Consider the following 17,197-nt stretch of genomic DNA (forward strand, 5'->3'; position numbering starts at 1 on the left):
TTATTAATCTTCCCTGACAGTTAATACCACTACCAAGTCAGCAATGAATTAATCAGAAATTTATACTGAAAAGAGGGTATTGATCAGCTATTACCTATGAAGCCAGAATATTAGACAAATCTGAAAAAAGGGAGATAGAATCTTACTTTCCCTGAATCATAGGAGAAAGGCTTGTTGTGTTGACTTCAGTGAATCTCTTCCTAAGGAAATGATTAAAACATGAGCTGTTGGTCCCACATGTTCCCTCATACATATTCTAAACAAGCCATCAAATTTATTTTACAGGCCTGGAGTCCCCATTGTAAATCTTTTGATACAAATATCAAAAGATTCCCCTTAGTGCCTGTCATGCTCTTTACCTATTTTTATAAAAGTGGTGGTTGTAGTAATAGCAACAACTACAATTCCTGATATGTTATAGAGCCAACTGTGAACTTCCAGCATTATTTGACCCTGGATTTCAAATTTATCTGCTGACAAGGTTCAGTGAGATAAGATCCCTCACGATATTCAGCCATGGGATGAAATGGAAGGGTGAAATCCCAGGAGTATGGAGGCTACTGGATTCAGACAAACTGTTCAGATATCTAGGTTAACTCATATCTTCATTTCTCTCCCATCAAACTGAATGAAATTCAGCAGGATGGGTGAGCAAGACAGTTATCTCCAATCCACTTGGTTTGATTCAGGGATAGTGAGATTCTATCTCTCTTTTTTTATCTGTCTAATATTCCGGCTTTATTGAAAATAGCTGATCAATACCATCTTTTCAGTATAAATTTCTGATTAGTTAATTGTTGGCTTGGTAGTGATATAACTGTCAGGGAAGATTAATAATTCTTAAAGAGAAATGTTTCTTAGTTATTTCTAGATCACTCACAATGCTCTTCACTGCAAAAAGTGTCAAGGACACCCAGGGAAATGATTATGAATCTGTAATTTTTAAGAAAAATCCATCAAAAAGTCATCTTTGAAAATGCTTTCTTAAGCATTTAGGATAAGCGGTTAACAGAATAGTAGAATTGGAAGAGACCTTGGAGGTCTTCTAGTCCAACCCTCTGTTCAGGCAGGAAACCCTATACCATTTCAGACAAATGGTTGTCCAGTCTCTTCTTTAAATATTCCAGTGTTGGAGCATTCACAACTTCTGGAGGCAAGCCATTGCAGAAGCTGGTTAATTGTTCTAACTGTCAGAAATTTCTCCTTAGTTATAGGTTGCTTCTCTCCTTGATTAATTTCCATCCATTGCTTCTTGCCCTGCCTTCAGGTGCTTTAGAGAATAAGTTGACCCTCTCTACTTTGTGGAAGCCCTTTAGATATTGGAACACTGCTATGATATCACCCCTAGTCCTTCTTTTCATTAAACTAGACATACCCAGTCCCTGCAACTTTTTTTCATATGTTTTAGTCTTCAGTCCCCTGATCATCTTGGTTGCTCTTCTCTGTACTCTTTCTAGAGCACGGGTCTTCAAACTTGGCCCTTTTATGACTTGTGGACTTCAACTCCCAGATTTCCTCAGCCAGTATGCCTGGCTGAGGAATTCTGGGAGTTGAAGTCCACAAGTCATAAAAGGGCCAAGTTTGAAGACCCCTGTTCTAGAGTCTCTGTTAAATAAGCTCTACCACCTATTTATAGTAGTTGCTTTACTTTAATGCTGGTTTTATGGTAAATTGAGAATGTTTTTTTCTTGATCCTAGGTTCTGGTTATGTGTATTATTAGTTGTTCAGTATTATCATCTTTGGTTTTATTATTTAATTTTATTCATATCCCATGTTTATTAATTTTTTACCAATAAAGGAGAATATTTGAAGCTCAGGCTTGAAATTCGGGGTTGAACCCCATATTAATTTTGTAAATAGCTTAAAGTGGGAACCATATCTAATACTTCTTCCTGTGAAGTCCAAGCAAAACACTGCAGTAATTAAATGAGTCCCATGGTTGTTAAGTGAATCCGGCTTCTCGCATTGACTTTACTTGTTGGAAGCCAGGTGGGAAGGTTGCAAATGGTGATCAGGTGACCCTGAGGTACTGCAACCATCATAAATACATGCCAGTTACTAAGCACACAAATTTTAGTCACATGACTACAGGGACGCTGTAATGCTTGTAATTATAGGATCAGCGGTAAATCACTTTTTTTCAGTGCCACTGTAACTTTGAACTATTGCTAAACAAATGATCATACGTTGGGAACTACCTGTAGTCAATTTAAGAGATGAAGGAATGAGTAATCATTTTGAAGGCCATCACATTCCAGGACTTGTATATTATTTATATATCTTTGGGGTTTTGTTTTAATTTTAATGAAAATATGCATAGGTATATGTGTGTCTATGTTTTTACAGTTTTTTTCTTTAATATCTGTATACTGCTGTCTGGAAACACATTTGACCAGAACAGTTTACAAATGCATTTTAAATCAATCAATCAATCATTTACACAATGCTATTTTCCACACAGTTTTTTTTTCTGTTTAGCAGGAGGGATCTTTGAGAGCCATCTGAGAGCCTTTCCCACAGAGATCTACCTGGATTCAACTCTAATTATATTCTGAAAGTCCTTCAAAAACTGGCTGTTTTCCTGAGTCTTGGAGGTGAGATGGCTGTTGAACCCCTGTTGGTTGTTTTTTGGTCCACTGTGTGCTTTTATCCTAAACATACATGATTGATTTTCTGGCTTTTATTGTTCTTGCTTTTAAAAGGGTAAGTTATCCCAGGGGGCAATGTTTTACATTCAAAGAAATAAAGATCAGCACCTCTTCAAATTATTCTTAGGAATATAGGATGTGCCACTGAGCTGGCCCAATATTTTATTCCCCCATCAAATGTATCTGCAATAAATCAGATGGGCAGATTGTGAGATGGATGAAATAGGGGAACATTTAAATTGATTTGACAAGCAAGTTCCATTTTTTTTTAATGTAGGTTAAGGGGATACATGGCTCTTTGTTGAGCTCAGCTCCAGGTCATAACCTCTGCTTTAATTGAGATGAAAGGAGCTATGAGACCTCAGGAATCAACAACAACACATGGAGTTACTTGAGAATAGTTTTTATTATTATTATTCTTCACCTATAGAAGAGAATCTTGCCAGATAATAATAATAGTAATAATAGTAATAATAGTAATAGTAATAGTAATAGTAAAGTTGGAAGGGACCTTGGAGGTCATCAAGTCCAACCCCCTGCTCAGGCAGGTAGCCCTATACCGTTTCGGACAAATGGCTGTCCAGTTTCTTCTTAAAAACTTCCAGTGTTGGAGCATTCACCGCTTCTGGAGGCAGGTTGTTCCACTGGTTAATTGTTCTAACTGTCAGGAAGTTTCTCCTTAATTCTAGGTTGCTTCTCTCTTTGGTTAGTTTCCATCCGTTGCTTCTTGTCCTGCCTTCCGGCGCTTTGGAGAATAGCTTGACTCCCTCTTCTTTGTGGCAGCCCCTGAGATACTGGAACACTGCTATCATGTCCCCCCTTGTCCTTCTCTTCGTTAAACTAGACATACCCAATTCCAGCAACCGTTCTTTATATGTTTTAGCCTCCAGTCCTCTAATCATCTTTGTTGCTCTTCTCTGTACTCTTTCTAGAGTCTCAACATCTTAAATTAACTATTTGTATAACTACTGATATATCCTGAGAAAACTAGGAAGGAGCCATTTTAACCCTCTTCCTACCAACCAAACTTTCCAAGTTCCAGTTCTCTTTGCCTTCTGGGAAGCAGCCTCTATCTTCTAGTTATCCAGACTACATTCCACCACGGAAGCCTGTTTCCTGCACCCTCACTTCAGACCCAAACCAAACTTGCAGTTGTGACAAGAACAAGCCAGAATAAACCCATAGGTGCAACGGATGCAAATTACATTCTCTACATCATTTGAGTGATGATGTCATAATGTTTGTGATGTTATTCTCCCTCCTGGACACCCATGCCTTCACTATGAAACCAAAGATGAAATTTCCAATTTCATGTGGCCTTATATTAAACCAGAAAAAAGAAAAACCCCTTTTTGCTTTTGGGATAGTTCAGCCTTTAGCTTAGCAGGTACCAGACACACTTCATTTTTGAAGTGCATGGTGAAACTTTCCTCTGACATAGGACCTCTTGGGGTCTTTGACACACACAGTATTTATCTTCAAATGCTTCTCTGAGGCAAAATATGCCTTTCTCTCTTTTTACTAAAGCAGCAGTCTAGCACAAATTAAAACAAGCAAAAAAAAAAGTATCAAAAGATTCCTGAGTTAATTCAGCATGGCTGAACGTTCACAAAATTAAGTGATGAACTCATTTCTACATCAAGGCCTACAAAGTAAATTGCTTAGCTAGTCTATGTGAAGCACCCACTAATCAGAGACAACTGCATTTTCCATGTCAGGTGAAAAGACTTCTCCTTTTATATCCTTTTTAATATATGATTTACATAATAATTCATATTTTGCCTGTAATAAATATTTATGAAAAATGTTTCTTCTGTTCTGACATTCCCATGCTTTCCATATGTCTCTGGCTTGCCAAAATGCATTCACAAAACTGTGTATACACACTGTGGGTGCACACTGAAGTCCCAAGGAAGAATTAACATTTGCTCTAACCATTTCAACAACTCTGCAGGAAAATATAACACAAAGTTTTCAGAGAATTTGACACTCAACCAGAAAGATAATTGGCATCTTTCTGTGAATTGAGGGCATGTATATCAAAAGAAATTTCAAATTGTTAACTACCAAAACCCTAAAGACAAGTTGATTGAAACTAGTTAGCCTAGATTTCACCCTCTTCTCAGAGATAAACCCTTGGCAATTCTATTCAAAATAACATTTCCGAATTAAAAATTGAATGCTAGCAGAAATTGGCTGTCTGACTTCATACACCATACAAAGTTTATTTCTCCATTTCTATCTATATACATACAAATACATCTCAGGGATTAAAGATGCTGAGCTTGTCAGCTGAAAAGCTGACAGCCTGAGTTCAAGACCCAAGCGCCTCACAACAGGTGAGCTCCCTGTAAGGTTTTCCACTTAGCCTCACAATTGCCCCAGTGTTACTCAGGAATTTAAAAGAGCCAAAGAAAGTCATGTGCCGAGGTTTCAACAAAGATTACAACTTTATTTTGATCAAAACAGAGAGGGGCTGCCTGATTCCTCTTCGTGGCTGGTATAGGAATGAAGGCAACAACCAGAAAAGGTGTCTTCCACCTTTTATACCTTTCCAGAACAAAAAGTTCAGGTCTTGGTACCAGGCATAAGATGGCACAAAAAAAGAATTCTTAGATGATGACTCATACACAGCAATCCAGGCTCCATCCGTAACTCCTTTCCCCCCTCCCCACACTGTGCTCTTTTCATATAAGCAATCACCTGTACCTTAAGCATGAAGCCCTTACTTTTCCAATATATATATTGGACGATGTTGGGAGCTCCCAACGAAAGCTTGGTTTTATTAAAGTATTTTCTTACTTGAATCCTCCTGGTGATCGTAAGTTATTTATTTTGTATTTTGTAATTTGTAAGTTATTTATTTGTATTTATTTTGTTATTTTGTAATCATTATTTTGTAGTTAATTGCTACAAAATAATGATTACAAAATAACAAAACAATGATTACATGATAACACTATAAGTATCAATATAAAATGGTTGCTATATATAAAATAAATGCTAATGTCAAACTTAAACATACTAAAATCATAAGCACAATAAAATCCCTTCATCCCGTTACTTGCCCCAGCTCCTGCCCACCTAGTAGTTTGAAAGCATGCTAATGTGAGTAGATAAATAGGTACCACTTCAGTGGGAAGGTAACAGCGTTCCAGGCACATCAGCGTAGAATCGTACCAGTCACATGACCACAGAAGCATCTTTGGACAATGCTGGCTCCCTCGGCTAGGAAACAGAGATGAGCACAGTCCTCTAGAGTTGGACATGACTGGGCAGGGGAAACCTTTACCTTTTAACAAGATGAAAAGCCCCAAGATTCCATCCTCCCTCAGGGACATGCCCCCCCATTGTCTCAACATTCCATCTCCATAGCAATGGACTTCCCCAGCTCTGCTGCCCTCCTGGAAGGCCCATTTAGCCTCACAATAGAACTAAGCTCAGATACGCAGACAAAGGGCCTTCCTAGTTTCCCCAAACTATCTCACTTAATGACCACCTCATTTAGCAATGGAAATTCTGGTCCCAATTTTGGTTATAATTCAAGGACTACCTGTATTAACAATGTGTAGATGTAATGCAAAAGGCAAGGCTTTAGTCGTATGGCTGCCATCTTGACTTTTTTTTTGACACACACACACATACCGGTCACAGAAATGGCACTTGATAATCTGCCTTAAAATAGCTGAATTAACTCATACAACAAACACATTTCTTAAAGAAAAGAAGCCCCAAATAAACCAATAATAAACAGCATTAAAACACCCTTGGAGGCAGAAGGAGAAATAGAACAGAATTATAATACAGGGCCTAAAGTAGGGTCATATATAACTGGTATCTATGGTGAAAAACTCACCGTTTTCAAGATTTCCCTAAAAGTCTTGGGGAGATGCAGAATCTAACCATTACACCATCTCACCACAGTGATGGAGCACAACTTGGTTCTGTAGCTGGAACCTTTGTAACTAGGTAATAAATCTTGCATGGCAGAGTAGGACTCCACACAGCCTCACATCACATAACTGGCGAGCCATTACATTCTGAACAGTGTAACTCATCTGTCAGCAGAATATGAGATTTTTTTCATCAGCCAACATTGGAGGATACTGTCACATTATATCTGCAATGTCCTAACAGCAGCCTTTTCAGAAATGTCCGTTTCTCTGCAGAGGTCTTTTCCACACTTTGTGGCTGCCTTTTGTATAGAAGACTTTAAGTAATTAATGCAATAATTACATTGTCTGCTGGTATTCCCACCTTGCCATTGATGTAATTGTTTACTTGGGGTGTGCTAATCGTTTATTGACTTTGCGCAACTTCTGCACTGGGGTTAAACACATTGTGCAAGAGAAAGGATGCACGAAATTAACGTTTGCAGCTGGGGAAATTGCATGTTTATTCTTTCAGCATTTTGAACCTCAGTTAACAGCCTTCTCCTGCATTTCTTTTATCATGAGGAAAATGATTTGTAAAGTCAGCCAAGGGAAAAGCAATTAGGTCATATCACTTCAGGCCATTAGGTCTTATCTCATCATTTAGAGCTTCTCCTCAGCTTCAAAGAACATCTTTGCATCATGTGTTGTTGGGGATCATGCACTGGGTCATTGCTACTATCTTCAATATTGATTCCTGGGCTCTTGGACAACTGCCGAAGGTATCGGCTTGTCTCTCTTCTTAATGCTTCTTCTAAGATGTGGGAACAAAAATGGACCTGTTTTTCACTGAAACAGCTTCAGAAGTGACTCTGCAGGTTTCCAAGCCAAAACATTTCCAAGCCTATTTAGAAACATAATGTCAGGCACAAGCAACCAGACCCACTCAAAGATAGCTAGAGTAAGCAACTTTATTGAGTTCTACCTAAATTATGAAAATCTCCCCAAACTATTTGCCTTTCCCTGGGAATGACCAGATAAGGCTTTATGGATCTTGGGGGAGGTCAAACGTATGCCTCTTGTGGCTGCGCAAAGACTCTAAGCTAAAGCCTTGCTTGACTCTTCCTTCCAGCCTAACTGGCTGTTACCCAAGAATAATGAATAAAACACAATTGCAAACAATCCAATCAGGACTTAAAATGGAGCATAGCAGAAGAACTGAAGATGATCGCACATAATATTTAACAAAATTGTGAAGGAAAATAAGTTATCAGATAACTCATATTTTACCAGATAATAATAATAATAATAATAATAATAATAATAATAATAATAATAATAATAATAATAATAATAATAATAATAATAATAATAATAATAATAATAATAATAATAATAATAATAATAATAAAGTTGGAAGGGACCTTGGAGGTCATCAAATCTAACGCCCTGGCATTGTTTTATTTTGCATCAATTTGCATGTGCTTATGAAAAAAATAAATCAAGAGAAGAATTCATTATAAAATAACTGATAGTATATAGTAAATATGTGAAGGGATAATTAGATTAGACTTGTTTGTTATGACCATAAACACAAATTGAGGAATGGAATGGAATCAAGGGAATATCTTCAACATTATACATAACTCTCATATTAAACATTGTGAGTTTTCCTTAAAATCTGTTAGAATTTGAATTTAAGAAATCATATTAGAACTTTATGGATATGCTATCATAGTCTAACATATATGCCACCCATATCACTATCCAAAGTGATGTCAGGGAAGGAGGAAATCAGGAGATTCAGGCAGCTCAAATGATATAAAGATTTATTGCAAACTTAATCTCACTACAAAAATATGAGCTACTAACAGTCAAGGGAAATGAGCGGAAATTAAATAGGCATTCAAGGTAGGCTGGATCTCTTGTGAGCGCTCAGAGACTTATGATGTATTTTCTACAAGTGACCCTAGATTAGACTAGATTTAGATTTAGATTTAGATTTAGATTTAGATTTAGATTTAGATTTAGATTTAGATTTAGATTTAGATTTAGATTTAGATTTAGATTTAGATTTAGATTAAACTGTTACCTAGGTAAAGTGTGGTAAAACATTCTTTAAACCCTGGATAATATTTGAAAGCAGAACAGGCAGATACCTTCTTGATTCATTACAGTATAAGAAGGAGAGGAGATACAGCACAATCAGACTTACAAGATTCTGTTATAATAGCTTGCCTGGGGTGGAATTTGGCACTGGTATGAGAGGGAGGACTAAAGAAAAACATCAGCCTTAAATCATTGCTATGCAGGAAGTGGTACAGAAGACACCCTCCCTATTTTTCTCTCAGCATTTATCAGATAGTTTATGCAGAGTATGCTTTAGTCTGGTAAGCTTTTGTCTATGGGCAAATAGCAATAAAGAAACTGCTTGTAGCTTTTATATATGTTGTTCTTGGCTTCCTGCACCTGGCATTATTGCAATAAAATATGTATTTTAGTCATTCTATGCAGTTGATTTTCTAGTTCGGTCTATCTAGTGGACTGGCAATGTCACACACACACACACACACACACACACAGAGTGTATGCCCTTCTTTCCTGAAATGGAGAAAATGGTAAAATCAGCATATATTTATCTGTGATAACTTCAACAAATGGCAGGAAATATAACTCTTACCCTAGTTTGACCTAAACCAATGTCAAATTTATTTCATTTTATCATTTGACTTATTAAAGTCATTTGGAGTTGGGTGGTGTGATGATCATCATCATCATTCTGAAACCAAATCAGAGTGAAGGAATTGCAAAAGTCATGAACAGCATTGGCTTTAAAATTGTCATCAGTCCTTAAACCTTTTCATGAAGAATGCCAACAACAACAAAATACGCTTCTATAATTTCTCTGGCCATTCTTGAATGCAACAGTGACTCTCTTTGGAAACATTTAGAGCCTAGGAAAGTACAAGTAGTTGCTCCCTCTCCTTTCCCCCTTGTTTTTCTTGAGGTCACAATGTCTGCTTACTTGCAAATGTGATCATTAGGCTGAACAGCGCATGGAGAAGGCCTGGCTGAGCTTCTAACTGTATGTCATTTCTGATGCTGAGAGCAGCCAGAAGAGTTGGCATTCCAGCTCTAGGCTGGAAGAGATGCTTGCATGAACAATGAGATATCATGGCACAGGGTTTCAAAAAGAAACCTTCATGTTTGAGAGCACAAAGGAAAATAGAAAAACTGGACCAGACTCTTAAGGCTGATTTAGAGTTGCCTGCAACTTCCCATAGGCATCACTGCATACCTATACTGCAAAGGAATTGATGGGTAAGTGGAGGTTATAGAGGGCTGAAGATGGGCCGACGTAAATACCTCCTAAATCTCACCTGTGCATTGTGCAGAAGTGTGCGTCCTGCATGCTAATTGGTTGATCTGACTTCCTTTCTATGCTTTGCTGTTTGGGTGCCCCCTAATCAGAATGTTCAAAGTTACAGACATATAAAAAGAATGCCTATGCCAGGGGTCTTCAAACTTGGCCCTTTTATGACTTGTGGAATTCAACTCCCAGAATTCCTCAGCCAGTATAGTTATGCTGGCTGAGGAATTCTGGGAGTTGAAGTCCACAAGTCGTAAAAGGGCCAAGTTTGAAGACCCCTGGCCAGTGGTGGGATTCAGCTGGTTTGCACTATTTCGGCAGAACTGGTAGCTAATTTTTTGTTGCCCAGGCCCAGAATGGATTTCTGGAAGCGGCATCCGCACAGAGAACTGGTTGTTAACATATTTGAATCCCACCACTGCCCCTGGCCTATGTAATCATCGCTGGAAGGCCTCTGCAGCTAAAAACCAAGCTACCATAGCTCGGGTCTCGGCTGCAGAGGCCTTTCCAGAAAGTTCTGTGACTGCAAAATGCAGGCCGGAGCTCCATTCTTAGCTGCAGAATGAAGCTGCTCCTTCAGCTGGTGAGGCAAGTGTCAATCCATGGGAGGCCTAGCTGCAATGGTAAGCTCCACCCCCCATCCCTGCCCTAACTTATTTTTTAGGCATGCGCCTCACCCCAAAACTAGGGCTTAATTTGGGGGTAGGGCTTATATTACGCCCACACCCAAAAATCAAGCTAGGGCTTATTCTCTGGGTAGATCTTACTTTCGTGAAAACATGCTACATTCTGTCATGGACAGTGCCGGAGAAGTCTGCTGAGCCCCTTAGTATGTAGGCATGTTTTCAGTTAGATGCATCCCAGGTTCATAATTATCTAGTATGGAACACAAAGGACTCAGCTCATCATATTTGGATGTATTGAAAATGGAGATATCGTACTGGGGTTGAAAATGTAAGGATGTACTTTGTCTAAATTGATTCTGTTCAACTAGGGAGGACTTGCTGAAGAGCTAACCCCAAAATGAAGAGAGGCATAGATCAAAAAATGAGTCTTTTTTAATGTAGTCCTTCTCTGAAATATGCTCTCTCTGGAGATACATTTGGGGTACTTATTCTGGGGTTAGCCTACCTTCCTGTTAGCTTCCTTTTCAAAATCATTACTATAATTGCTTGATTACTTTTCTGTGATATTCTTCTGTACACATCCCAAAGTTCTTAGATTATGAATTCAGTCTATCAATGTTGTCAAACATTTATATTTATTCATTAAACATATATGCCATTCATATCGCTATCCAAAGTGACTCTGGGTGGTTTGCTATGTAACATAGAGATATAAAAACAATTATAAACATAAAACAGATTAAAATTGCAAAAGATTAAATTATATACACGCGTACTATAAATTATATACAAACATACATGAATTATGAAATGCAAATCATGATTTTGCATATGTGCACTTGGCATTCAAGTGGATCGAACAACTTTTAGAAGCCCTCACAGAAATATCCTTCATTTTAATTCCTTTTAAAATTAAAACAAGTATATTTAGCAACTTTATAATCTGCTTAAGACATCTTTGTTCATGGATGGAAGCATGGAATCATCCTTATGTTTTATGTGTTTTTATTATAAAAGGTACACATGCTTAAGATTCATCTTTCAAAGTTTTCTTTTAGAAGAAACTTTGCCTGCTTCTTTGGATCTTAAAAATGCAGCTAAGAATAAATTTATATTGACAACTCTCCCAACAGCTACTATCCCTAGGGATTATGGAAGCAGCTTTTGATTTCTCCCAGCTTCTGCAAGCCACATGAGATGCAGACTCACTGAAAACTCTGGGTGTTTGTGAATTCATTCATCCGTGAATGAGACAGCAGGAGCAACAGAGAGAAAGAAAGGGAGCGAGACAAAACACAATCTTCTAAGATTCATTCCAAGATCACTTCAAGCCAAATTCAATGTGAAATAATTAGCAAAACACAATGAACAAAGCACACTTTTATGTTCTAATTCTTAAAACTCAGATCTTATAGTTGAGAATTAATTAGAACGAAACAAATATAATAGATAGGTCCTAAAATTGGGAAGATTCACTGAAAAATCCTTTTCTACATATTTATGGGGTTTCAAGAAAAGAGTTTTGGGAGACCAGCAGGCCGTTTGTCATTTTCAGTGGCTGTTGATGCAGCTCATAATGATTATGGGTTGCCTTCCATTTTTTTCCATATCTATCATTGCAGTATTACCAAATAAAATATGATTGGGCTCCTGGTGTTTTATTTAATCTTCCTGAGTATGCAAGGACACTAAAGAGGAGATTCATTTTTACATGTCCCCTTCTCTAGTATTATATCAGAATAACAGAATTGGAAGGGACATTGGAGGTTTTCTAAACGAACCCTCTGCTCAAGCAGGAGATCCTATATCATTCAGACAAATGGTTGTCCAATCTCTTCTTAAAAACATCTAGTGATGGAGTACCCACAACATCTGAATTCAAGCCATTCCACTGATTAATTGTTCTAAATGTCAGGAAATTTCTCTTTATTTATAGATTGATTCTCTCCTTGATTATTTCCTTGATGGAAGAAACTTTAAAAGCAAGAGCACACATGAACAGAACTAATTATTATATATATAATCTTTCTAACATACTGGTCAATTATATATAAGGTGCCTTCAGAATCGAAAACATTCCTTACCCCTGATCAACACAATCAATTCTACACATGAAATGTAAATAGTCAGAAATCACATTAATTAACTGAGTTAAATGAAATTTGCTATATAAGTAGTCCTCAATTTACGACCAATTGCTTAGCCACCATTTGAAATTACGATGGACCAAATAAAGGTACTTACAACCCAGATTCGAAGTTTCAATGACCACAATTTGGGCACTAAGGATTTACTTCCAGTTTCTTGCAAAAAATGCCCATTGCAGAAAACTTGTTCGCTTGAGAACCATAGTGTACACTCAAAGACCACAGATTCAATTAATGACCATGCTGAATTGCTTAACAACTGCCAGAAAATATAAAATTTGATTGCTCATGTGATGACTCATTTAACAACCGGCATGGCCTATTATTGTAATTCCAGGTTCAGTTATGGTAGTAAGTCAAGGAGTCCCTGTAGGTTGCTTGCATGGAGAAACTACCCAGAATTGGGGCAAAGTGAAGGGCTGCGCAACAATATTTCCCTCAAAAACTCCTGTGCATTGGTGGGTTTGCAAAAAAATGTCTTTCTGAGTTGAGATAAGGGCCTTGCTTAGGGATAGAAATTTGAGAGTCTGAAAAATAGTGTTAATCCATCATTTCCAGCATCATTTCGCATGGAGCTGCTAAAAGTGGTTGTTCAGTTACATCTAGAAAATCACAAATGTCATGTTAACAATAGAACTTCATTTAGGGCATATTCTACAGAACATCATTCTATAGTGACATTTCAAGAACTTTGAAATGTTGATGATCATGATCACCATTATTGTCTCTGGCAATTGATCTATTCCTGCAGTTGGATTCAATGTCCTGTAATATAGTAATAATAATAATAATAATAATAATAATAATAATAATAATAATAATAATAATAATAAAAAAGTTGGAAGGGACATTGGAGGTCATCTAGTCCAATCCCCTGCTCAGGCAGGTAACCCTATACCATTTCAGACAAATGGCTGTCCAGTCTCTTCTTAAAAACGTCCAGTGTTGGAGCATTCACCACTTCTGGAGGCAGGTTGCTCCACTGGTTAATTGTTCTAACTGTCAGGAAGCTTCTCCTTAGTTCTAGGTTGCTTCTCTCCTTGATTAGTTTCCATCCGTTGCTTCTTGTCCTGCCTTCAGGCGCTTTGGAGAATAGCTTGACTCCCTCTTCTTTGTGGCAGCCCCTGAGATACTGGAACACTGCTATCATGTCACCCTTAGTTCTTCTTTTCATTAAGCTAGACATACCCAATTCCAACAACCGTTCCCCAATCATCTTTGTTGTTGTTGTTGATGATGATGATGATGATGATGATAATAATAGTAATAATAATAATAATAATAATAATAATAATAATAATAATAATAATAAAGTTGGAAGGGACCTTGGAGGTCATCGAGTCCAACCCCCTACTCAGGCAGGAAACCTATACCATTTCGGACAAATGGCTGTCCAGTCTCTTCTTAAAAACTTCCAGTGTTGGAGCATTCACCGCTTCTGGAGGTAGGTCGTTCCACTGATTAATTGTTCTAACTGTCAGAAATTTTCTCCTTAGTTCTAGGTTGCTTCTCTCCTTGATTAGTTTCCATCCGTTGCTTCTTGTGTTGCCTTCAGGTGCTTTGGAGAATAGCTTCACTACCTCTTCTTTGTGGCAGCCCCTGAGACACTGCTATCATGCCCCCCCCTCGTCCTTCTCTTCATTAGACTAGACATATCCAATTCCAGCAACCGTTCCTTATATGTTTTAGCCTCCAGTTCCCTAATCATCTTTGTTGCTCTTCTCTGTACTCTTTCTAGAGTCTCAACATCTTTTTTACATTGTGGTGACCAAATTAACTGATTGATGCATAGCGTTAAAGCATATAATATGAGGTTTTTGCTTTTGAGAATCCTTGGGTGCTCTCTGAGGTTGATTGTTTTCTTGCAAACATTTCATTACCCAAACAAAACTTCATGATGATGTTATCTAGTTCAGGTAATGAAACGTCTGCAAGAAACAACCAAGCTTGGAGACCACCAAGGACCCTTCATTTCAATCCTGAACTACAAATATTCTCCTTTATCGATGTTTGTTTTTGCTTTGTGCAATGCAGTAGCCCGTCATAAAAACAAATAAACCACAAAAAGAAAATATATTGGTGTATATGGATGAAATGGATGAAATTACACATTATACTAAAAGAAGCCAGTCATTGATCAGGAAGAGGCCATGGATTAGCTTGGAAAATGCCTCCTATATACTTACATGAAATTTCTAAAATCAAAGCATTATCCTCCCCCCCTTTAAACCTATCAATTTTCCCCATGTGAAGATGCATAGAGATTTCATCCAATAATTAGTTTAATCAACCTACTCAATTTAATGCATGGTTACCCAGAAGTCAACTGCACTGATGTCTCTTGTTCCCAAATAATTTTGCATATGACAGCAATAGCATTTCCAGCTATCTATTTCTTCATTTCTCCATTGACTGAACAATCTATTTTTCTGTCATTGCATATGCCCATGATAGAAAGAGAGAGAGAGAGAGAGAGAGAGAGAGAGAGAGAGAGAGAGAGAGAGAGAGAGAGAGAGAGAGAGAGAGAGAGAGAGAGGAGGGCTGTCTAATTGAATAAATTTATTTGGAGAGGGGGTAGCTGCTCAATTAAAAATAGCTAATTAATTTTCTTAAGTGAATTTGGATCATGAATGAAGTAGCTAAAGCCGTTCAAATGTTGACCAGACTACAATTCCTGCCACTTGTTGTGCTGGGTAGAGTTACTGGCAGTTTTAGTTGTGCAGCCTCTGAAGAACCCTAGTTTCTTAATTTTGGATGCAAAAATTCTCAAGCTTACTCAAACTTTCCATGGATTTTGCAATGAAAAGGCTTGCCAATTTTCTCAGGTCTTCTTCTTGCAGCCTATTGAAAGAGTTTCATGCAAACAAACAAAAAAAAAAAGGGGGGGGAGAAAAAAGAAATAAAAAGTATAAAATTCCAGGAGAATATTTAACTATTTTCTTTTGTTCTCGACTGTTTCTGTGACCCACCCAGAATTGTTGCATATAAAATGGGCACCCAAGGGGCAGGAAATAGACCATGGGACATCTTGAATGGGTGGAGGAGGGCCTTGAGAAGGCTAGGATAGGTGGGCCTGGGTCTGTGCTAGGCCTCTGTGGGCTTCCCGCACCCGTGAGTCACCCCATGCTTTGTTCATTGAGGAGACCAGGGATGAGGGAGATTGTTAGATGAAACGTTCACCTAATGACCGTCTCGACAGGCAACCATAATGGGCAGGCTTCATTATGGTCATATCTCAAGGACTACCTGTATATGTAGGCCTCGACTTACAGCCATTCATTTAATGATTATTTGAAGGTACAATGGCAGTGAAAAAAAGGTACTTAAAATTGGTCCTCACACTTACAACCATCACAGTATTCCCTACGGTCGTGTGATTAAAATCGGCATATATTTACAATGGTTGCAGTGTCCTAGGGTCCTCTGATTGCTTTTTGTGACCTTCACAGCTGGCTTCTGTCAATGATGGAAGCCAGATTTGTTTAACAACACAGGGTCCACTAATAACTGCATTGATTTGCTTAACAATTGGGGTAAAAAAGTCATAAAATCAAATATGACCATTTAATAACCACCTTGCTTAGAAACAGAAATTCTGGTCCCAATAGTGAACACAAGTCAAGGACCACTTGTATATTGTAAATGAGGAATATAAAATGTAATTGAGTGCAAATGGCCCATGTTACGTAGAGCCTTTTAACCTCTTGCTATAATTCCACATGAACTTCCAATATAATTGGAGATCTTTAGCAAACTCAGTTATTACCAAAATATTAAAAAATGATCATTTGGCTATTGGGCACCTTATGGGACTGACAGAAGGTAACAATTAGTCATTGTGAGAGACTATTAAAGAAAGTGTTTTCATTATTCAGAAATTAAAGCACAAGTAATGAAGATCCAATGGCTAATTTCAGCATCAATTAAGAGATACTTATTTTTCCTTACTGCTCAGTTAAACTGTCAAATTTAATAGGCTATACATTTTTTTTCTTCTGTTCTCCTTTTTACACTGGGAGCCACAGATTATATATGGGCAGCCTGATTCTTTCCAGATGTTTTAGACTACCCTTCCCGTAATTCCTAATCATAGGAATTTGCAATTTCCCCCCCCCATGGGGGTCAATACGAACAATAAACTGTTGCTGCTTTCTCGTTATCCATCTAAGCCCCTGACTGGGAATACCATCACGAGGACTTTCCCCCCTCCCCTACTCTGCTGCTGGACTTCCTGATGTGAACTGGACTGTATTCCAGGAAGGAACTGCTGGCCCTGCGCGATTCCCCCATCGCGCAGGCATGGCCTAATACGATCTCAAGGGCCTGCCTTGATAAAGGGGTGTGGAACCCCGAGAGGTGGCATACAGCAACAGCAACTGGGGAACTAAGGAGAAGAAAATTGCGAGTCTTCTTAGAGGGGTGCTTTATTAAATTTTTAGGGGGTTCGGGGTTGGCCCGAGGGGACTTAGGGGAGCCCTCTCTGAGGCCAAGGCCAGTCCTGTCTGAGGGGCGCGGAATGGTGAGGGAGGGGAC

This window comes from Protobothrops mucrosquamatus, unplaced genomic scaffold, assembly GCF_001527695.2.
Source record: "Protobothrops mucrosquamatus isolate PMUCROS unplaced genomic scaffold, P.Mucros_1.0 scaffold1680, whole genome shotgun sequence".
Taxonomy (NCBI): Eukaryota; Metazoa; Chordata; class Lepidosauria; order Squamata; family Viperidae; genus Protobothrops; species Protobothrops mucrosquamatus.